The sequence below is a fragment of the Lissotriton helveticus genome, chromosome 8 (assembly GCF_964261635.1).
Source record: "Lissotriton helveticus chromosome 8, aLisHel1.1, whole genome shotgun sequence".
Lineage (NCBI taxonomy): Eukaryota > Metazoa > Chordata > Amphibia > Caudata > Salamandridae > Lissotriton > Lissotriton helveticus.
The window spans coordinates 1,020,034,746-1,020,059,504 of record NC_136069.1 but is presented as its reverse complement, the minus strand read 5'-3'; the positions used below and the strand labels follow the sequence as shown (position 1 = coordinate 1,020,059,504).

The following is a 24,759-nucleotide window of genomic DNA, read 5'->3' as shown; positions in this document are numbered from 1 at the left end:
TGTTCGTCGTACTGCATCACCACCTCCGACATCTGTGTTTATTTATTTATTTATTCATCTTTTCGCCCTACTTTTTCAGCCACTTTTTATAATAACTCCCCTGACCTTCTCTCTTCATCTCTTCTTTTCACCCCTTCACTGGTATTATGGCATGTCCGCACACTATTGTATTCAGGAGTAATGCCTGTATCAGTATATTCGACTGTATATCCCTCACAGATTAAGAACGTGATCAAATAGAATGCATTTCTTTTTGATTTTTACAGACTCTGCCCCTGAGGAAGGGCCATGGGGCCCGAAATGCATAGGGCATCACAAAGAAATGCATAAAATGTTCATGTATGAACTGTGAATGTGAAACAATAACCCAATGATATATGTAATTGGTTAAAATAAGTGATTTCTTCTTTTTGTGTTAAGAACCAAGTAAAAAGGTTATTCATGAAATTGTTTTTTGAATTGATTATGTTGTTCTAACAATGAGACGGTATGTAATACTGGTCTAGAAAAGCATACTATCTAAACAGCAGCATCCCAGCAGGCAGTGCAACTGTGCGCATTAGGACAAGCGGTTACGCTTGTAATATTTTCGTTATTGAATAGCACAATATGGACATTGTGCTAACCTAAGCAGCACGCATTAAGTAACAATACAAACTTAATATATTTTTTCCTAAAAGACAGGTATGCCCAGCCTTCACTTTAATCTTTCTAGTAGTTTGTCCTCCAGGCAGGAGCACCCCCAGTTTAAAAATGTCATTTGATGCAATTACAGGGCTTACAGACAATAGAGCCACTACACTGGCTTACACAAACGAACAAGCCACTGAAATATACTCGCTCATACAAGATATACGTTCTTTTAATGTGCAGGGAAGCAGTCTTCCACAACAACTCAAACAATTGGAATTCCTAACCAAAAGACGACTGAACCAACGACTGCACGCATCGACCCTGGTGCAATATCACCGAGCTAAAAGGATCCCGAGAGGACTGAGGATGCCAATAAAACCAATGCTATTTAGGTTCCACATGAAAAAGGACTTTATGGACAAATGGTACGCTGTACTTAATAAATGTTCTCTTGACTTGTTATTATTACTAATAGAAGAACTAGCAGTAGTGATTAAAGAAATAACAGAGGAGATTGATCTAATAGAAACTGACTTAGAAAGTCGCATGGATGCTACAGATTGGACCAAATTCCTGGAAGAAATGAACAAAAAATTAGACGTCTACACAAAAGACATACATGAAGGCAAATTGAGGAAATATAAACGAGACACCCTGGACTACAAGTTGAACGAGGTGTATACATGGGCAGAGGTATATGCCCAGAGGAGAACATACTTCAAAAGAACCACCAATACCTCATCTCAGGAAAGTATAACCTCCGAAAGCGAAACAAATCCTAGCAGAGCACCTCCCATTATACAAACAACCACAGGAGCATCCGGTGAAACAAGTACGGGAGGAGTGACAGGTGCTAAAACGTCTTTTTCTCAACAGGACGGGGATTCAAGCCAACCACCAGGCAAACAAAAAGGAAAACCAGGCGAAGCCAAAGAAGTAATAAAACCAAACCTGAGGAGCACAAAACAAACATAGTGGTTAACATCTCCACTCAAGCTATAACTGACCAACAAGTAAAAGTATTAAACAAAGGCTTCAACTTCGTACCTACCTACAATACTAATCAACTTGAGACCGAAATCGATTTCTTCAAATTTATGAGAGTGTTACGTCTGAAATATTTTTTCAAGAATATCCCAGACCTTGGAATTACCCCAACTGACACCGAACTGGAAGAGTTCAGACCTAAATCTTCTTTTGTAGCTCCTACATCACATAAGATTCTCGATGCATTTGAGAACCTAGTATTGAATGATTTCAAGAAAATCAACACCTGGAAAAAGAGAACTATGAACTTTTCCAAATACGAAAAACATACACTGAAAGAACTGGCTGAAAATCCAAATATTCACATAGAGAGAGCCGACAAAGGCGGAGCTATCGTGATCATGGATCAACAGTTTTACGAAACCAGTGTCAAAGAACACATTAACGACACAGAAATATACATAAAACTGGACAAAGACCCCATGGAAGATTTGAAAATGACCCTAAACCAGCTTCTAGACCAGGCAGAGAACATGAAATGGATCTCCGTGAAAACTAGGCAATTTCTTACAGTACAGCACCCTAAACAACCAAACATATACATGCTACCGAAGTTCCATAAAGACCTTCAAAAACCACCTTTTCGCCCGATAGTAGCAGGGTGTGGAACGATCTTCGAACCCCTGGGAAAATACCTTGACCACTTCTTGCAACCTTTCGTACAAACCTGGTACTCATACATCAAAGATACCACACATTTTCTACAAAAATTGGCTACAGTGCAATTCAAGGAAGGACTCATACTATGCAGTTTGGATGTAAAAGCCTTATATACATCCATTCCCCACAGAGGAGGAATTGAAGCTGTGGAATGGGCTCTGTTAAAACAAGAAGAAATAAGAGCTGATAAAGTATTTCTACTTGAACTGTTACACTTCTGTCTCCACCATGGATACTTTAAACACAAAAATGAGTTCTTTTTACAGAATAAAGGGACCTCCATGGGATTTTCTGGGGCACCGGCCTACGCCAATACCTATATGGCGAAATTTGAGGAAGAGCAACTATTGACAGATCCCGAATGGCAGGACAATGTAACTTTGTACTGCCGATACATAGATGATATTTTCCTAATATGGCACAATACCAAAGAAATGCTTGAACAAAAAATAACCCAGCTAAATACACTAGATGAACATCTCCAGTTTACCAGCACAGTAGAGCTTAAAGAAATTCCTTTTCTGGATGTACTAGTGAAATTGGAAGACAATGAAATTCGAACTGAAATATACCATAAAGCTACAGACAAAAACACAGCACTAATGTTTAACAGCTTTCACCCAAAAAACCTGATCGTCAATTTGCCATACTCACAGATGTTGAGAGCCAAAAGGATATGCACGGATACCGATACACTTGAACGTAATCTAGAAATGATCACCGATAAATACATCGAGAAGAAATATCCAAAGACCCTCCTGGAAAACACTAAACTTAAAGTAGCAGAAAGAAATCGGGAATCATTGCTTACATCTGTAACGAAACCAGAGATGAGTCGTCAAGTATTTGTATCTAAATACTCAACTAGCTCAAGAGAAATTAAGAAGAGTATCAACCAGCACTGGGACCTTCTCAGCAATGAAAATGATTTCCAAGGGTTGTTTAAAGATAGACCGATCTTTGCCTATAAGAGGTCCAGAAACATAAAAGAGATGCTGAAAGCACCCACCTTGAGCGTTCAAGAAGTCTATCGTGGCACCAGAAAATGTCACAACTGCGTACAGTGCAACAACGTTATTGTGAGTGATAACATCAGGCATCCCCACTCCGGGGAAACTTTTAAAACTAAACACAATGCAGATTGCAACTCCACACATCTCATTTATGCCATAAAATGCCCGTGCGGCCTCCTATACGTAGGAAAAACTGAACGAAAGATTAAGACACGTATATTGCAGCACAAAAGCACTATTCGTAACAACAACCCCAACAGCAGTTTAGCAACACATTGGACCAAACACAGACACACAATAGCACAGCTTAAGTTCCAGGTTCTCGAGGTAGTCAAACCCACCCCTGGGAAGGATACCACTAAAAAATTACTCCAAAGAGAAATTTTCTGGATAAGGAAACTAGATACACAGGATCCCAAAGGGATCAATGACAGAGCAGATTTAGGATGTTACCTGTGATAATGCTCCGCAAGTCGTCTGCGTGCGACCTTTGTGTTCAGCACCCACCTTACAAATAACAGTATGCATTCAAGAAAAAACATATAACAACATGTATGTATAAGTTTGTTTTCATTGTTTGGAATATTTATGTTATGCACTAGCCAGGTACCACCCCACACATACCCTTCCATCTTTTTCCTACTTCTTAATGCCCAATTCTTTCCACATTCATGTCATTCAATGTATTCCACCCTTTTTATTAATGGCCGCCACCGACCCTTAGTACATCCCCGTTCACGCGATGTAGTCCGTTTTCTAGTTTTAGCTTTCTTAAGCCCGTGGCACGCATGCGCGGTATCCCGCCATCGATCCAGCAGCTACACCAGAATTCCCCCGTGAAGTTTCACGGAGCACCTTAAAGTTGTGCAAGGTGAGTCCCTCCCCATGGCAGCCGTGGGTTTTGTTTTCTTTCGTGAATGGTTTCCTTAACGAGCAATTAATGAATCCCGCTCGATTGCGTTTTTAGATTGAGGACTTCACCCGTTTGAATCTACCAAACATCAACCACTACGATATTGGTTTCCGTGAACCCGTCGAGGTAGGATTATTTCAATTTTTCTCTGTAAACCCCGACCACCGTATTACCTATGATGTCTAAACACATCCCTCCGCATTTTTTTAGAATTCGCGCATGACATTTGAGTGTGTCCTATGAACTACCCCTTCTTTACCATACAGCATATCAAGGTCAGTGATACCACTAGAAAAACTTCCTTTTCCACCGGGTGTAGAGTAACGGTCACACTCCTGTTCGTCGTACTGCATCACCACCTCCGACATCTGTGTTTATTTATTCATCTTTTCGCCCTACTTTTTCAGCCACTTTTTATAATAACTCCCCTGACCTTCTCTCTTCATCTCTTCTTTTCACCCCTTCACTGGTATTATGGCATGTCCGCACACTATTGTATTCAGGAGTAATGCCTGTATTAGTATATTCGACTGTATATCCCTCACAGATTAAGAACGTGATCAAATAGAATGTATTTATTTTTGATTTTTACAGACTCTGCCCTTGAGGAAGGGCCATGGGGCCCGAAATGCATAGGGCATCACAAAGAAATGCATAAAATGTTCATGTATGAACTGTGAATGTGAAACAATAACCCAATGATATATGTAATTGGTTAAAATAAGTGATTTCTTCTTTTTGTGTTAAGAACCAAGTAAAAAGGTTATTCATGAAACTGTTTTTTTAATTGATTATGTTGTTCTAACAATGAGACGGTATGTAATACTGGTCTAGAAAAGCATACTATCTAAACAGTAGCATCCCAGCAGGCAGTGCAACTGTGCGCATTAGGACAAGCGGTTACGCTTGTAATATTTTCGTTATTGAATAGCACAATATGGACATTGTGCTAACCTAAGCAGCACGCATTAAGTAACAATACAAACTTAATATATTTTTTCCTAAAAGACAGGTGTGCCCAGCCTTCACTTTAATCTTTCTAGTTATTTTTCTCTAACACAACATTTAAATCAATAGTCTGTAAATTAATATTATAAATATTTCAAAATATATCAGGAATTACTAAAGCATTTTTTTCGTAATTAAGAAGTGTGATGGAAACAAATAGTTAACTAGGAGCAAATCAAACCAGAACACTTTACTTGGTGATGTGCAAATGACACATATTTGGAGAAACTATTTCCAAACATTATTGTTTGTACATTATAAAGTTTTATCAGTAAAGTTGCATGTCAGTGGGAAGGTTTGTGTCCATTTCAAAGTAAAATCTGCTGATTACAAATGACAGTGTGCTACCACTTCATGCTTTAGTTATGTATTTATTCATCCATATAGAGATCACAATCCTATCTCTGCCAAGATAGTGTTACCTTATAGGGAACAGAAGCCTAAGCCTGTATTCACCCTGGCACTATCCACTAAAGATGCTAGGCACAGGGTGGTTTGGCGCACAGCAAACATGAGTAGTATTATGTCACAGGTAATCCCGATTAGCTCTGCACTGGTTTTTAGTTGCAATTGTTTCCCAGACTAGCCGTCTCGCATTTTACAAGCGTTTGCAACCCTGCTGGATAAAGTTAACCATCTATTTTCTAAACCTATTTCCCAGTCCTGTAATCGGGTTCACACCTGGTTTGACAAGGCTTGTAGAGAGGCTAATAATACCCTACGCAGGGCTCTAAAATAAAATTCCAGAGACCAGACGATGATCAGGGAAAGCAGAAAGATGTATAAGCTTGCCACAAAAGAAAGAAAGCTAGCATTAAAGGAGGAGAAGTGGGACTTTTTGGTTGGCTCTGGTCTCTCAAAAGATCCTCGGGCTTTTTGGAAGGCTGTACTGCCAGTTTTATCTCCCACCCTACCAGCCGACAAAGTAACTGTCCACATACCTCCTGAGTCTTGGGTAACTCATTACGCTGGCCTTTACTCCATTGACTTTGCTGTAAAGGATGCCCCATCATTGTTGAATTTAACATGCCCAAAATCTTATTTTTCATGAAGGGGAAGTCTGGAAAGCAATTGTCAACAGTAAAGGAAAGAAGGCACCGGGCCCAGATGGAATTCTGTGGTTCTGAAAAATCTGGATTCATATTCTAGTACTGGACTCGAGAATAAAAACTTTGTCGAAATAGGACGAATTTGGTATCAGAAGACCGAGAATGACGAGTACATCAAGTACATGTATTTTCGGCATATTCGAGTGACGATTTCACCTCGAAATCGTCTTTTACCTTCTAAACCCTTAGCTGCATGTTGCCCTTTACATAGGCCTTAATCCAGTTGAATTTGATTCCACAAGGACACATACTCCTTAATCGACTTCTCCCTGACCCCAGTACAAGTTAGAACCATTGCCCCAGGCCGAACTCGTTAGGTCAGTTCCCTCCCAGTGGCCGAGCAAGATAGCATCTAGGCCCAACCAGCCATAAAACCATTTCAGCGCGCACACCTGCCATATCTCGCTCACATCTTTCTCCACTCCTTTCCTTCACTTCCTTTATGATGGGGAGGTGACTATTTTTATTAGGGGTCTAGCGATATCTGATGAAATGTTGGGCCTTGCCGGATGATTTGTTATGGGCAGCACGACGTGAAATATGTACATGTCATCATGACTCTGCTTTTCTTTTGTAATCAGTAACCATAAATGAAATACCACGAATCCAAGGAATGTTTTGCCCAAGGCTGAATATTATGTATAAGAAGGGAAGCCTAACTTCGTGAAAGTGTGCAGTCTCCTGAATATACTCGTATTGTACTTCTAGGACCCTGTCACCTTGGTTGCAGCCAATAAACTAATCTTTGACTTCACCTGGAAGACTCCGAGTTTCTGTGGGTCTGACTCAGGAGAACCCGAGGTCTCTGGGTGTTGATCCCCTGGCACCGCTGGGTTACCGGTTCTGTGCCGGTTCTTAAAAACCCAGTACCTCAATTGGCGCCCAGCGTTTGGGGCGATTCCAGTGGTACCAATCAGCCTGAAGATCGTGAGGAGCTTCGTGTGAAAATTCCGGAGGAGGGCCCACCACCTCATCGACCCCTGCATGTCGACGTGGTCCGAAGGTCTTTACTGCGAGGTTCCCCGCTTCCAGACGGCTACAAGGACTGCTGCCCTGGCTATCGCCCTGATGTTGGACCCTTGAAATTTTCGGTAGAGCGAAACGCTGAGACGAGTCTTCTGGTGAAGCCATCGATATTTTTCAGTTAAGTATAAGTGGAGCGTCTCCCAGTCCTTAGTTGGACTTACTTTGTGGTATCTTGGAGATACAAAAGGTTTTTATTGGTACTTGCAAGCACCATAACCGAAGGACTCGTGTATTCACGAGAAATATCGTAATCGATAAATCCTTTGAAGTTTTGGAACTAGACTAGAGAGCGAGGATGCCTAGTCTTAGACTCGGGAATTGGTTTTGTCTTGGTAGTAATAATAGGGACTCCCGATTGGAGGACTCATGTCCGGTTCCTCCAGTTGGAACTCCGACTTACGAGCTATACGTTAAACATGGGATAGGCCCCATCGTTTACAACGAGGTATGGATTAAATACACTAGGAAAGATGGTGTTTTAAAATGGCCCCAATATGGTAGCTTTGATTCTGAAATCTTAGACAACCTTGAAGTTAAACTCTTCAAAAAGAAAGCCCGGCCGGCGATGTTTGACTCTTTCCGCTTATGGCGCAAAGAAGCCAAACAAAAAGAAATTAAATTAGCTAAGAAAAATAAGAGAGAAGGGGGACTTTCAGTAATGCAAGCTGCCGTGCAGTTTAAAGATAATGAGGAAGAGCAGATAAATGAGCAGTTGCACAGGCAACGTAAAATGGCAATAGATAAGTGTTATCCAGTTTTGCCGTCTCTTCAGCAAGGGACAGCAAAAGAGCGTGAAAAAGACCAATTAATGTCGCAATTATTAACTTCACCACCCCCCTATGCGCAGAATGCCACAGCACCCCCGCAACCTTTAGTTGCACAAGCTGCGCCTCCGGCTCTTCCACAGCACCCACCAGCTGTTCTTCAGCTGGCTCCTACTTCTTCGGTGCAGCCTCCTCCAGGCCCACCGACCACTTCTGTTTCACCTGTGTTTTCTACGATTTTGCCTACTGTACTTTCTACATCTCCTAATGCCCCCTCTAGGATTTTGCCTAGTACCACATCTATTATTCCCGATACCTCTTCTGCCATCTCTACCCCCGCCTTATCTCACCCCGTTTTTCCATCTGTTTGTCCTTCAGTTTCACCTTCCCTTCGGCAGAAAATGGCCAGCACTGTTACTAATCTTCTTTTACCTCTTTTCGGGTCGCCTGCTACGACCCCTAACATAGGTAGAAGACAGTTGCGAAGTCAACTGCCTGATTATCAAGAGAGAGATTCCCTGAATAGTTTAGCTCGGAAATGGGTCCTGGACACTGCAAAATATGATGTACAGTCTGTCATGGAAGTTTTCCATCAATGGGAAGCAGCGACACAGAGATATGTGTTCGAACAGATGTGTGTCTTTCTTGGCGAAGATTTAGAAGACAATGATCAAGAATGCATCCCACAAGAGATGTGTCGTGTACGATTTAAATTTGGAGAGGGTATGATTGTAGGTCCCGATGTGGAAAAAGCAGTTGAAATGCTATTTTCATATCGAAGTAAGGGAAGCAGTTCTGGGTCACCATCGGAATCCAGTGCATCTAGTAGGAAAAAGGCACGACAATACCCTATGAGAGAAGTTCCCCCACAATGGAGAGAGGGTGACGCGACAGCTGTCCCACCTGTCCTGCCCCACTTTCACCGCGTATGGGTACATGTCCCATGGAAGCGAGCTGAAGTTTTAGCACTCAAACAAACACTACCAGATCCGCGTAAAAATCCTGCAGGGTACTATAAAGAATTGTCGCAAACTGCTGGGTCATGTATAATGAATTTGGCCGATATCGATATGTTATTCGGGAACGTTGTTCCACAGCCTTTATGGGGAAAAATTCTCCATGTAGATCATGACCAGGAATTAGGTGACACGTGGGTTAATATTACTGCTGCAGATGCACGACAAGTTGGTGGTGCTAAGCCTGAGCCTCTGATAGCGGAACTACCTGGTAGAATAGTAGATTACATGAAAACGATAATGCCTGCAATACGCGTAAATTGGGATAAGTTATCTGCATGCAAGCAAAAGAAAGAAGAAACTGTTTCAGATTTCTTCACCAGATTTGAAGAAACATTCATTGACCACAGCGGTCAAGATATGACCACAGAAGGTGGTCAGAGATTGTTTGTCGATAAATTTGTGCACAACCTACTTCCAGACTTGTGTAGGAAATTGAAAGATTCTGAAAGTTCTTGGGCAGTCTCATCGTCAGCCCAGATATTAGCCACCGCACAGTACTACGAGAATAGAGGCAAAGATGAGAAAGATAAAGTAGAAAAGAAAACTAGAGAACTCAAAACGAAGGTTTTCCTACAGCAAGCCTATCCGCCACGTGGTGGTGGTAATAAAAATAATAATGGTCAGAATAACTACCAGAACACTTTTCAGCAGCCTCAGAGAAACTTGCAAAGATTCGATTACAATCAAAACCGCGTAGGTCCCAATCAGTGTTCATACTGCAAACAAGAGGGTCATTACAAATATGACTGTCCTGCCCTACCACAACGTGCAAATGGAATTTCTGGCGTAAGAGGTCGTGGTAGTCAGCAAGCGCCTAGAGGTAGAGGGCGTGGAAACGCCCCTCAGGACGCACGTCCCCTTCCACCACAAAACTCTATGAACAGGTTTGACCAGCAAAATAACGTATCTGACAGGACAGCTCAATACTACGTTGACGAGTATTACACAGAAAATGAGCAGTGGGAGAGTAATGATTGCTAGGACAGCCTAAGACAAGGAGAGGGAGTTGTTTCAGTTCCAGTAGATCAGAGTGGACCTTACGTTGAGGTGATTACATCGGGTGTGTCAGAACCTTTTCTGTTGGATACTGGTGCTACAAAGAGTTCTATTATGCACTCCAAACTCCCTGGCGCACCTTTGTCTGGCGAAATGAACGTTTCCGTAGGTTTTTCTGGCGCCCCGGTTAGAAATCAGATTTCTGACCCTTTATCTCTTTCTGTTGGTCCTTGTGAATTCGAAGCACCCCTTATTTTGACAACAGGTTATGGTGAAAATTTGCTAGGATTAGATTTGCTAAAAAGATTGTATGCGACTTTGTACTGTTCCCCCTCAGGAGTACAACTTACTTTAGGTAAGAAAGTGGTTTCTCCCATGTATTTGTCGAGAAATGCACTTCCAGCAGAATTGGCACTTCTCCCAGATATTCTTTGGGCTACTGGTCCGAATGATGTAGGTCTTTTAGAAATTCCACCGTATGTTGTAACATTGAAGTCGAATGTCAAAATGCCACGAATTCCCCAATACAGAATATCCAATGAGGGCGAAAAAGCTTTGCTAGCGATTGTTTACAAGTTGATTGAAAAAGACGTAATTGAAGAAACACGAGGCAATGTTTGCAATAGTCCTGTTCTGCCTGTTTTAAAACGAACTGACCCTTCTCAGCCACCTGTGTATAGACTCGTGATTGATCTTAGAGAAGTAAATAAGATAGTGGTGCCACAATTCCCAGTTGTCCCCGACATTACAACATTATTGACTATGATTCCAGCCTCTGCCACCTGGTTTTCGGTGATTGACCTGAAGAATGCTTTCTTCAGTGTCCCGATTGCCGAGGAAAGCAGGGATATTTTTTCCTTTAGTTTAGGTGGTCGCAGTTTCCGCTTTAAACGCGCCCCTCAAGGCTACTGCGAAAGCCCCTCAATATACAGTCAAGCTCTGAAAAGTCAGCTTGACACAATGGGTTTGCCCAAAGGTTCCACTCTCGTACAGTACGTGGACGATTTGCTCATCGCTGCGGATACTGAGAAAATATGTAAAATGGCCACGTTGGCATTACTGCGTCATCTATGTGATCTGCATCACAAGGTGTCACTTTCCAAGCTTCAATATTGCCGACAAGAGGTGACCTACTTAGGTCATCTCTTATCGAAGGAGGGGAGGAAACTGACCCCAGAAAGAATTCAGGCAATAGCAAAATTGCATGTGCCAAGAACGCAGAGAGAAGTACGCGCTTTCTTGGGCATTACATCGTACTGTAGACAGTGGATTCCAAATTTTTCGTTATTAGCCAAACCCTTATTGGCACTAACGTGTACAAATACACCCAATCCCATTCCTTGGTCTGATGAGTGTCAGAAAAGTTTTGTCGAATTACGCACAGCATTATGTTCGGCCCCTGTGTTAGGTAACCCCAACTACAGTAAACCTTTCACATTATATGTCCACGAGAAGGAGGGCTGTGCATTGTCTGTACTGACTCAGTTATACGGAGATAGACAGCGGCCATGCGCCTATTTTTCGTCAACTTTGGATCCGGTAGCACGAGCATTGCCAAGTTGTTTAAGGGCCACAGCAGCAGCAGCTGTTTCTATTCGACAGTCTGCAGGTCTAGTAATGAATAATACACTAATCGTGATGGTCCCGCATGCAGTAGACACGTTGTTAAATAGGACCAAGACACAGCACTTAACTAGTGCTCCACTGTCCAGTTATGAATTGACGCTACTAGCAAGCCATGTGCACATAAAAAGGTGCAGTACCTTGAACATAGCCACATTGTTACCAATTACAGAGGAATCGGATGCTTCAGAACAGCACGATTGTTTCCTCAGAACAGAGGAAGAGACGAAAGGGAGAGTTGATTTATTCGACACTCCTCTTGCCGAATGTGATGGTACATTATGGGTGGATGGTTCATGCTTTAAACTCCCAAATGGTAATGTGACTACAGCATATGCTGTCACAACTTTGCACACAATCATTGAAACTGCGCGAATACCACATGGTTCAGCTCAAGCCGCTGAACTCGTGGCACTGACGAGAGCATGTGTGTTATCCAAAGGAATGAAAGTGACTGTCTATACCGACAGTCAGTATGCTTTTGGAGTGGCTCACAGTTTTGGACGATTGTGGAGAGAACGTGGGTTCCTGACTTCGCATGGAGCTAAGATTCAGCATGGTCAGTTTGAGCTTCTTGAACCACTGACGTTGCCCCTGAAAGTAGCGATCGTGAAATGTAGTGCTCACAAGAAAGTGACTGATGATGTTGGTCGTGGAAATGCATTTGCTGATGAAACTGCTAAGGGAACTGCAAAGAATATGATGAGCCGAATGTATGTTGTGAGCCCAGAAAGACGGACTGGTGATGTTGGAATATGTGAAGACACGATAGAAAGTGTGAAGTCCATCCAAGCTGAGGCCACGGAGAAAGAGTTAAGCATGTGGAGGGAAAGTACAGGGAGAATGGATGCGAATGGTTGTTGGATTGAATCGACAAAGCAACCGAGATGGTTGTTACCCGATGCATATGTGCCTGCAGTGGTTACAATGGCTCATGGGATGGCCCATATCAGCGCGAAAGGGATTTGCGAGTTGTTGGCCCCAGTGTGGAAGAATTCAGGGATTCCCAAGTGTGCAGAGAATGTTGTCAAGAATTGCCTGGTATGTCTGAAACACAATCCTGGTAGGGGAACCCCAACTCCAGCTGGTCATTTTGCACCTCCTACGTATCCGTTCGAGGTTTTGCAGCTAGATTTCATACACATGGAGAGGTGCAACAACTTAAAATACGTGCTCGTGGTTGTTTGTGCCTTCTCAAGATGGGTAGAAGCCTATCCCCTAAGGGACAATACTGCCTTGTCCACAGCGAAAGCCCTTGTGAAAGAGTTCTTCCCCAGGTTCGGAATGCCTAGAATGTTCTGGTCTGACAACGGAAGTGAATTTGTGGGTTGTGTGATGAAAAGAGTGTGTGAAGGGCTAGGCATTAGGCAGAAGTTCCATGCTGCAAATCACCCCCAATCAGCTGGATTAGTGGAATGTTACAATGGCACGCTTAAACTTAAATTGGCCAAAATCCAAGCAAGCACAGGTCTTAAATGGCCTGACGCTCTACCCTTAGCACTCCTATCCACCAGAATGACTGTGCATTCGCGAGTGAAACTCAGCCCCTATGAAATAATCTTTGGTCGGCCAGCCAACATATGGGGAGTGCCTAGGCCCACGAAGTTTAGCGAGCTGCAACACCCCATTCTGCTTGACTATTTGTATGAATTGACGGCTAAATTGCGTGTTTTATATCAACAGGTCCACAACACCTTGCCTCCGGTCTCTGAGACACCGGGTCACTCCATTGACCCCGGTTCCTGGGTGCTTGTCAGAAACTTCCAAAGAACAAGAAACGACCAGCCCAGATGGACCGGGCCTCACCTCGTCCTCCTGTCTACAAGGTCGGCTGTTAGGGTGGAGGGGAAGGCCAATTGGGTCCACGGGATCCATTGTAAGAAAATATCCTTCCCTCTGCCACATGACCAATGGGTCCGGACAGGAGACACTGACTCAGAGCGCACAACTGATGAACGTGTAAAAGAAGCTAATCCTGATTGTAAAAGTGGGAACGTTTTTCAAGACACTGCGCCACCATCAGAACAATTGAACTCTGTGGAACCTGAGCTACTATTTCTGGACCAGACAGTACCCGGGAAAAGAAGCTACAAATTGCGATCAAGAAAAACAGACTAAAGTAAACGTGATTTATTTTATGATCCGAGAGAAAAACCTGTGGACTAATAAAAAATGTGTTTTTTCCCCAAATCCTATTTTTGAAAGTGCAGATTCTCCCATCTAGGTAACTTGCTTATTTTTGTTTTTCTTTGAACCGCCATCCGGGTTCCGCTGCTAGGGTCGCGGTTGATTAAAGACTTTTGGGTGCAGCTAACGACGATAGGTCGCTGGTTCCAGTTGGTCCAAGGGAGCTGCCCTAGACTGACGGAAGCATCCTTTAGCAGAAACAACCTACCGCCGCGGGCAGCACCTTAGAGAGGATGGAGTTTCCTGATGTGGAGAGGCCTGCCAAACAAATGAACTTTAAGCAGAGACTTTTGAAAACAATAAGGAAGAAAAATTTTATAATAATGTGTATTTTTATGCTATTTAGCGTAATGGTCTTTTTGATAAGCTATGTTTTATTCTCTTTTCATGTGACATTTGCGCCCACTACATCACCCATACCTCCTCCTACTGTTTCCTCTCATTCTTTCCACCCTTTGCCTGACCACGAATCAAATAGGAGATTAGAGTTCATTAATAACTCCTTCGTTCAGTTATTACACCAACACCAACTTGTAATGAACACAACCAACTGTTGGGTGTGTGGTCTCATGCCCCACACCACGGATAAAGGTATCCCCTATTTGGTCCTGCCATTTAGTCACAATGGGTCAGTATGGGCATATAGGACAATGTTCATATATGCACGAGAAATCCAACCCCTACGTTCTGTAAAAGACAACCTCAAGACTAGCGCCCTAGTCAAGGGTATAGTTGACATGATCAAGGAAGTAACTTCTTACGAAGATACCCCAGATGATGAGATACTTGCATATGTAGGTTGGAATGTGACCGGATATGGCATTACATTAAGTGAGAAACAGCAAGCCAGGAGATCGTCCCCTATCTGGATCGTACCCCATCAAGGTCACCTGTGTCTGCAAGGTATTGGTAGGAATCCCAGAGCTCAGCTAGGGAAGAGTGTCTGTACAGAAACGTACGTTTTTGGATCTCAGACTTCCCCTGCCGTTTTAGCCGCTAAGGGTACTTATTTTATCTGCTATGATAGAGCCTATACATGGTTGCCCCTGACTTCTCGGGCTCATGTTTTGTTTCATTCCTGTTACCTCCCACCTACACAGCAGCGGCGGATTACCATCGGACAAGGGTAAATAGAGGTGTTCTGAGTAAAGAAGACACTGCAGGTCAAGAATTTGGTGACTTTGCAATGGGTGTCCTGCCGTTCTGGGGAGCCATGGCTAACAGCAGAAACATAAGGCAATTGACAAGGGTAGTTGAATCCACCGTGATTGAAACTGCTGGTGCCCTTAGTAACCTGACTGCTGAGCTCCAGTCGGATCGATTGATGACCCTTCAGAACCGGGTCACTTTGGATGTAATACTGGCGGACCGAGGTGGAGTATGCAAATTGATCCAGTCCAGTTGTTGCATTTTTATTCCAGATAATGCTCCGACAGTGTACGGGGCCATCTCCAAACTACATAAGATTTCCGAATCTATTCATGTGGAAAAAGGAGATTGGTCGTTAATGGGATGGTTCTGGGAACTGATATCTGCCTGGGGATGGAAAATTCTGATGGTCATTGGGATGGTCTTAGCCATTCTTTTCCTGTTCTGTCTATGCATACAGTGTGCTCCTGCAATATGTGGCCTCTGTGTTACATCATGTGTAAGGAAACCTGTGTCAAGACATGAGCTCAGCACTAGAATGATGTTGCAGCAACATCTCAACGACTTTAGGAATATAGATCTGGACTCAGATTAACATGAGGATAGATTAATTGCCTATGTAAGGGCAAAAGGAGGGTCTGTGGTTCTGAAAAATCTGGATTCATATTCTAGTACTGGACTCGAGAATAAAAACTTCGTCGAAATAGGACGAATTTGGTATCAGAAGACCGAGAATGACGAGTACATCAAGTACATGTATTTTCGGCATATTCGAGTGACGATTTCACCTCGAAATCGTCTTTTACCTTCTAAACCCTTAGCTGCATGTTGCCCTTTACATAGGCCTTAATCCAGTTGAATTTGATTCCACAAGGACACATACTCCTTAATCGACTTCTCCCTGACCCCAGTACAAGTTAGAACCATTGCCCCAGGCCGAACTCGTTAGGTCAGTTCCCTCCCAGTGGCCGAGCAAGATAGCATCTAGGCCCAACCAGCCATAAAACCATATCAGCGCGCACACCTGCCATATCTCGCTCACATCTTTCTCCACTCCTTTCCTTCACTTCCTTTATGATGGGGAGGTGACTATTTTTATTAGGGGTCTAGCGATATCTGATGAAATGTTGGGCCTTGCCGGATGATTTGTTATGGGCAGCACGACGTGAAATATGTACATGTCATCATGACTCTGCTTTTCTTTTGTAATCAGTAACCATAAATGAAATACCACGAATCCAAGGAATGTTTTGCCCAAGGCTGAATATTATGTATAAGAAGGGAAGCCTAACTTCGTGAAAGTGTGCAGTCTCCTGAATATACTCGTATTGTACTTCTAGGACCCTGTCACCTTGGTTGCAGCCAATAAACTAATCTTTGACTTCACCTGGAAGACTCCGAATTTCTGTGGGTCTGACTCAGGAGAACCCGAGGTCTCTGGGTGTTGATCCCCTGGCACCGCTGGGTTACCGGTTCTGTGCCGGTTCTTAAAAACCCAGTACCTCAATTCCTCTGGATTTGTTTAAGAAAGACCCAGCATTCTGGTCCCTGGTACTTACCACTGTATTTAATTCAGTTTGCAGTGAGGGTGTTCCAAAATCCTGGCATACATCTGTGATAGTGCCTGTAATCAAAAAAGGTGATGTGCACGATCCCAGATGTTATTGACCAATATCTAGTTTGGACCCCTCAGCCAAAGTAATTGGGAGAGTTGTGCTAGGTCGCCTACTGGACTGGATAAATGCTAACCATATCCTAGCTCCAACCCAGTACGGATTTAGGAAGGGCCTAAGTACGATCGAACAGTGCATTAATCTGCACCTCATCCTGGCTAAATATAAATTTGCGAAGGGCAACTTTACTCATCTAGCATTTATGAGTTTGACCAGCGCTTTCGACTATGTCTCACGCTCTGAGCTGTGGGACATTTTAGTAAACATAGGTGTCGATGCGGGTCTGGTCTCCTTTCTGAGGCTTCTCCAACATGATCTTTCTGCCTCAGTGAGGTATGGTAATGATGGCGAATACTCAGAACAGTTTAGCATTAAGACCAGGGTGTGCCAAGGATGTGTTCTCGCCCCAATCTATTTTCTCCTTTATACTAACAATTTGGAGAAAACTCTAGTTACGGCTGGGGCTGACGGGCCACAAGTTGAGAAAAAGCTGTGCCAGCACTTCTTTATGCGGATTACGCAGTCCTTATGGCAAGGACTGCGATCGGCCTAAAAAACACTCATTTCCAGCTACGCCAACTTTATGAAGGACTTGGGGCTGGAGCCAAACTATAAGAAAACTTTTGTCATGATTTGTGACCCCACAAATACTAAGTCCTGTAGCCTGAATATAGAGGGTAAAAAGCTGGAAAGGGTTAGTTCCTTCCCGTACTGAGGCCCGGATTATGATGAAGGCTGAACATGGCATACCTGCATAAATAATAGAATAATAAGATTCACACGCGCTGTTGGCACTACTTATTCACTTGCTATGTCCATAAGCAAAAATTTACAGCCCCAATTTTAGAGATTTACAAGCGCAAATGTATTCCAATTTTAACATATGGTATGTGGATTTGTGGTTGCAGGGACGTTTTTGCTGTGCAGCTGGAGGAGAATAGATTTTGCAGTAGAGTTTTAGGAGTGCCCCCCATCCTCGCCGCATTTTCCCTTCCATTTGGAGCTAGGTCTCGAGTATGTCCAAGACACCATAAGTGCTGCACCTCTAGCTACCAGATATTTTATCTAGACAAATGAAGAAGCTGATTTTAATCTGGCAATTATTAGAGACTGTTTAAGCTGTACTCGTGGTCTTTGTATCCCCAGGCACCAATACATTAAAACCGGCCTTACAGAACTTGGTTACTCCTCTTTGTTTGAGCACCCAGATCTAATTGGCAAAGGGGAATCGACAGAGGGTTTTGGTGGTATTTTGAAAACATAAAGAACCGTCTAGGGAACTGTCCGAAGTAGCCAAACCCACTGTCAGGGATTATTGCCTTGTACAAGTACCTCAATATATTGCCCCGTATTTACTATATGTAAATATTGTGCATGAAAGGAATTTGTTGACTAGATTCAGGATGGGGTCGTTTTGGTGGTTGGTATGCTTTCCCTTGGGTCAGTATTCTTGGGAATCTATTACTATCTGCCCTTGTGATGAACGTTTCGAGTCAAACCATTTTACATTTTGTCTTTTTTTTGCCAGTTTTATCTTCCATTTACCAGGAAATGTTTAATACCTCTTTTGCGCAGACACAAATTTTCCAAGTTGCAAAGGGGTTTGGTATTTTCTGCAGCAACTCAATAACCATGATGTTTGCTTTGCTGTTGGGAGCTTCCTGAAGTGTATTTTAGCAAAGAGAAGAAGCATGCTGTTTTAATTCAAAAGCACTTTGCCATTCTCCTGTATGGATTGTATATGTATTGCTGCTAAAATGTCCACCCCTGCACCTCTCCCTGAAAATCAAACGGGCCCAGGGGATGGGATTGCCTTTCTTAAAAAAAAAAAATTTTTTTAAATACACAGCCTGTGGTGAATGGAGTCTCCAGGGCCAGAAGAGGCTCAGGGGAGCATCACAACACCCTCTCCTTTTTTTTTTAGATACATGTACCCCCATGCAGGATTGGGTCCCAGGGACTAAAAAGAGGCTTGGATAAAGGGGGCTGAACAGCCCTCAGCCCTTTATTTAAATGAATGGCTCCAGGGGATGGGGTCCCTGGGGTATAAAACGTCACAGTGAGGGGCTCGGCATGAAACACCTCCCCAATATTTTTAGCAGTGGCCCTGGGGGATGGGGCCCAAGAAGCCTTGCGGAGGGAGCCATGCAGTCCACTTTCCCTTTATTTAAAAAGTGGCCCCTGGGGATGGGTCCTAGGACCTATAACAGCTCAGGGAAAGGGGAACACGCGGCACCTCCCCCCATTTATTTTTAGAAATGGGAATGGGGTCCCCAGGGCCTAAAGAGGCTAGGGGCCAGGCCCATCTTTTTCTTCACAAAGTTCAAGCCATACTGAACAGTCACACTGCTGTACAAAATGGCTAAAAGACATTGGCTTGCTCTAATTTGGTTTGGGAATGTTATTGTTTTGCCTTTATTAGTGTTTTGGTACTACATCATTACTTTGCACATTGCCTTAAATTACGCCGGTCTGCTATTTGCCATTGCTATCAATGGGCGGAGCTCAGGTTTATTTGGTAAGTAACCCTGACAAGGGTGGTGATTAAATCATGAGGAGGGTAGTCACCCAACTAAATCAATAATTTCATTTCTTGCACAATAACTAAAATGTCACATATGTACACCGAAAATATGGAAATGTCACATGTATCAAACAAGAAACCTAGCAGCTATGTGAGAAGAAACTTAAATTTAGAATATTGCTTAAAAGTGTAGCATATTGCACTACAAAAACATATACTGTTAAGAAAAACATTTTGAATTTTAAAAAGTTTTTTTTGTATTTACACAGCATTTGTTACAACATGCCCACGTCACTGTCTTCAACACCTCTCAGACAACACAGCCTCAAAAAGCGCCTCACTCTTCAACCACATCAATATACTTACCGTGATACAGCGTATCACAAAACGAACACTCCAGAGGTCACATCCTCAACCCATAACCCCAGAGTGGACCAACTACTTTGCCATCTTTATCTTCATGCTTAGCCTCCCATCAACTAACCAATGCAAATACAAAAGAGAAGACAAAACTTCCACGTCCTTTAAAGACTTCTCCTTAGCAAACCTAATACTTGAACTCCTCTCTCACCATCAACTCCATGTCAGACATCACTTTTCTAAACAACTTCAACAGTTTTAGAAAGATGTGTGACCATCCACACCCCAATTACAACAAGCTTGTGCAAGTGAAAGCCTGTTACTCTAAAGAGCTTGCTGACAATGAACGATCTACCCATAGACAATAAAGAAAATGGAAAAAACAGAGCTCCTGAGGACCTCTTGATACCAAATCCCTCCACTCAACACTCAGAAAGCTCATAATAACAGCAGAGGCAAAGCACTATACAAAGACCCTCACTGAATCCAACAAAAGAAGCACTACATCAACCCCCTGCCGGACTTAACTGTTCCTCATTTTCCATAGGAAAATGCAATTCCATCAACCTCTTCTTCAGTGAAAAAATAAGGGTGAAATGAAAGCACATCAGAGACACCAAGCCTGTTTAAATTTCTACACTCACCACTTTCCACAAAAGTTCAGTCTTCAAAGCCCCAACTCTCCCAGGTGTCACCAACATACTCAACTCCATCAAAGTCACTTCTTATGAAGATGACTTATCTTTCTTTATTAAAGCTCTCTCTGGAGATGCTCTCTGACGCCTACTTACTATTATCAATGCCTCCCACAATCAAGACATTGTCTCAGAAGACAGGCCAGATCCTCCCTGTCCTAAAGAAACCTACACTACACTCAGAGGACCTCTACAGCTTTCGGACCATAACTTGTCTACCGACAAAATCACCGAAAAAGAAGTCTATGTTCAACTCCAACACTACATCAATGCTAACCATCTCCAGCAGGACTACCAGTCTGGCTTCAGATCACACTGCAGCACAGAAACGGCTACCATACACATCATAGACTATGCTCTCTTGACCACAGATGAAGATTACCTCTGCCTCTTGATATTGCTGGACCTCTCACCTGCTTTCGATACAGTCGACCACCCCACTTTCGTATCCAACACGGTGCCTCAGATGAGATTCACCAGCATTGCCCTTAACTGGTTCTCCTCCTACCTACCCAACCTTGCTAACATAGGCACGGCCAGATCACAACAAATTTATTTTACCTGTGGAGTCTCCTAGGGCTCCATACTGTCTCCTGTCACATACAAATTATACATGGTGCATGTTTATTTATGTATTTATGGGTTTTTATAGCGCTTGAATCGACTCCAACTGGAGTATCTCTGCGCTTTTTGGCCAGTTAGCATAAACAGAGGATGCGGTATTGGCTGGGACTAGATCTCATTTTTAAACAGAAGAGTTTTGAGTTGTTTCCTGAATTTCAGATGTTCAGAACACAATCTGAGAGTCAGAGGTAGTTTATTCCATAGTGTGGGTCCCACTACTGAGAGTGCCTTACCTCCGTGTCTAGCCTTCTTGACATGAGGCACTACCAGTAGATGACTGTTGCTGGATCTGAGAGATCTGGGGGGAATATATGGAATGAATTTCTTTTCCAGGTATGTGGGGCCTTGTCCATTAACGCTCTTATGTATCAGACAGCATATTTTGAATTTAGTCCTCTGTCGAATTGAGAGCCAGTGCAGTTTGTCAAGGAGGGGCTTAGATGCAGTTCTTGGGGGGGCATTGAGGACTAGGCGGGCCGCCGTGTTTTGAATTACCTGGAGTCTGGACAGCACTCCCTCATTGGCGGAAAGAAACAGGCCATTGCAGTAGTCGATTCGACTTAAGACAAGGGCTTGGACTAAGGTTTTCCTGAAGGAGTCTGGCAGCAGGGGAAAGACTTTACGTAACAGGCTGATGGTGTGGAAACATGAGCCTGTAACGTAGTTACTGTGTTGTTTCAGCGATAATTCCTGGTCAAGTCGGATCCCCAGATTTTTGACGACCTGTTTAGGTTCTGGGACAGTTCCAAGATCATGCAGCCACCAGTCTGGGGTCCATAATATTTTTGCCTCCCCGAACAGCATGACCTGTCTTACTGACGTTGCACTGTAGGTAGTTAGTGGACATCCATTGTGCTACTGCCTTCATGCCTGATGAGAAGGAGCTCTTTACTTCAGCGGAGAGAGTCTTAAAGGGGAAGAGGAGCTGCGTGTCATCAGCATATGACACGGGAATGAAACCAAATTTGCGCATCACTCTTGCCAGGGGTGCCACATAGATGTTAAAGAGGGTTGGGCTCAGACATGAGCCCTGTGGCACCCCTTTTGAAATCTCTACCTCCGCTGAACGATATGCACCCATGGTGACAGTCTGGGTGTGATCGGATAAAAAGCTCCTTAGCCAGGCAAGGGCTTTGTTCTTGATTCCCACGTTCGCCAACCGGTCAATCAGGATGGTATGAGACACGGTGTCGAACGCTGCCGACAGATCCAATAATACCAGGATCACTGAGTAGCCTTTGTCCTGGTACATGTGCAAGTCATCAGTAACAGACAGAAGGGTGGACTCTGTACTGCGTTTCGGCCTGAACCCAGACTGGGAGTAGTCCAGGCCGCCAGCAAGTTCGATATAGCTGGATAGGTGACAGTTGACGTGTTTATCAGTCAGTTTCCCCAGAAAGGGTAGTAGGGAGATGGGCCTGAGATTGGCCAGTTCGGTCCATGGTGTGGAAGTGTTTTTCCTAATAGGCCTTCCTAGGGCACGCTTCCATTCTCTGGGGACGGTGCCTGTGCTGAGTGACAGATTAACGAGTTTCTCAATCATCGGGCATAGTATTCTAAGTAGAGTGGGCATTAGTCTGGCTGGAATAGTGTCATCCGGGCTGCCGCTTTTGATCTGCGTGATCAGTGCTGATGTCTCCTCGGGGGTGATAGGGGGAAAATATCCAGGGTGTGCATGTTTTGCTTATGTTCCGTATCGTGTTGGACAAGGGCTATGTTGGTGCTGTACTCACAGATAATGACAACAAGATTCACCAATATGCCAATGGTACACAGCTCTATGTGAAAGTCTACTCTCCTTCAGACATCCAACACCTCAAACTGTGCTTCCGCATCACTCAGACCTAGACCTGTAGCTCAATCCAAACAAGACATAATTCCTATTATATAAACAAGATAAAGTACAAACTTGTCTCCATGACACGAACCGTGATGCCTTTAAATCCCAAATTTCACAAACATTGCAAATCACATGGATTCACCTTAGACACCAACCTCACTCTGGAACAACACGTTGCCAAAAAAACAAAGACGGCTTGGGTCCAGATGTATCAACATTGCATTTTGCAATTCTATAACAGCAAATTTTACCGATTCGCTATTATAAAATCGCAAAATGCAATGTATGTAGGTTTTGCAAAAGAAATGGGGATTCCTGCATATTCCTTAATAGCGAATCGCAAATTGTGATACGCTATTATGGACTGCCTTCCCATTCATTCCTATGGGCCTAAAGGGCCATAGAAATTAATAGGAAGGCATTCGCAATTTGCAATTACCAAATTGGTAATCATAAATTGCAAATGCAATTTCAAGGGTGATAGTGGGCCAAAAGGCCACCCCGATGCACCCCCATAAAATGTCATGTGTGCACATGTGGCGTATACACATCCCCTTTGGGCATGTGTATGCCCCACATGGCACTTGGAAAAATGCAATTTTGTGGATTTTTCTAAAGATTGCAAATTACCACCAACTTAGCGATTCCTCAATGCAAAGTCACATTCTGAGAATGCTTCTTGCATTGCATTTAGGGAATCACAATTTCTGCAATTACTTATTTTGCGAATGTCTCTTGGGGTGACACACCCCACAAGGCTTTTTACTGTTCGCAAATGGGCCGATTCTGCGAAATCGGCCATTTGCGACTGGTAAAAGCCTTGATACATCTGGCCCTTGCTATCATATCTTCTTCTAAATAAAGCCAAAACTTATCTTCCAGAAAGCAACTTCGGAACTGCTGTTCAAGCCCTCATACTCTTGCATCTGGATGGTGGTACTGCCCTTCTCCATTGCCTCCAATTGGCAACGCACTGGCACCCCACAGGTTGCATCACGCCTCATCAAAGGCTTGAAGTGATATGATCATGTCACCCAATCCTGATGAAACCCAATTGGCTCACTTTGCTGGACCGCACCATCTTCAAAACCACCTGCATCATTTACAAAGTCATCATGACCAGGACCCCCGCTTATTTTACAGACTAGTTCACTCGGCACGCAGGCAGACAGGACACAGACTGCAGATTAAGAAGTGTAATAAAGAAAAGAAAATAGACAGACCTTTTCCATCATGCAGCACCCAGGAACTGGACCAACATCCCAGTATTCATCAGGAACGCCCAACACTGCACTAATTTAGGAAAGAGTTTTCCCCCTTTAAAGAACACTATATCACAAAACATTAACTATAATCATCCTAGCGCCAGCTCGCCTTTCCCCAACTTTATGCTTGTTTTTAACCATGTACAGCGCTCTGTGGCCTTTTGCCTAGGTATATGTGATAGCAGGGGCGGCCTCAGGCATGTGCAAGCTGTGCACCTGTACAGGGCCCCCAAACCCCAGGGGCCGCCACGCCATTATATATCCTTAATATAATAATCCTCTGAGGATGGATACATATTTGCGTGGTGGCCCCTGGCAGGGATTTGGCGGCCTCCAGCTCTTTTCCACTTCCAAACACCCTGACCACCCACCCTCTTCACTGGCCTCCCGCTCCGCCCCGCCTGGACTCCCTCTTCCGGGGCCCCCTACCTACGCTCCCTGCCCAGGGCCGCCATGAGCCTAGGGCCGCCATGAGCCTAGAGCCGCCCCTGGTGATAGAAATACTACATAACATACATACATTTACAGGCAATATCTTTTGAAAGCTCGGTTTGGGATTATGCCCTTAAACACAAGCCAAATTTCAAATTCAGGTATCAATAATCATAAAGCATGTTTGGACATTCTTGGA

At 43.6% G+C, this 24,759-nt stretch overlaps 1 protein-coding gene across 1 annotated transcript in view; it reads right to left on the bottom strand.

The window, feature by feature from the left end:
- Positions 1-24,759, bottom strand: part of GEMIN8 (gem nuclear organelle associated protein 8) — a 194,904-nt gene that overhangs the window by 169,602 nt on the left and 543 nt on the right. The window lies entirely within an intron of this gene.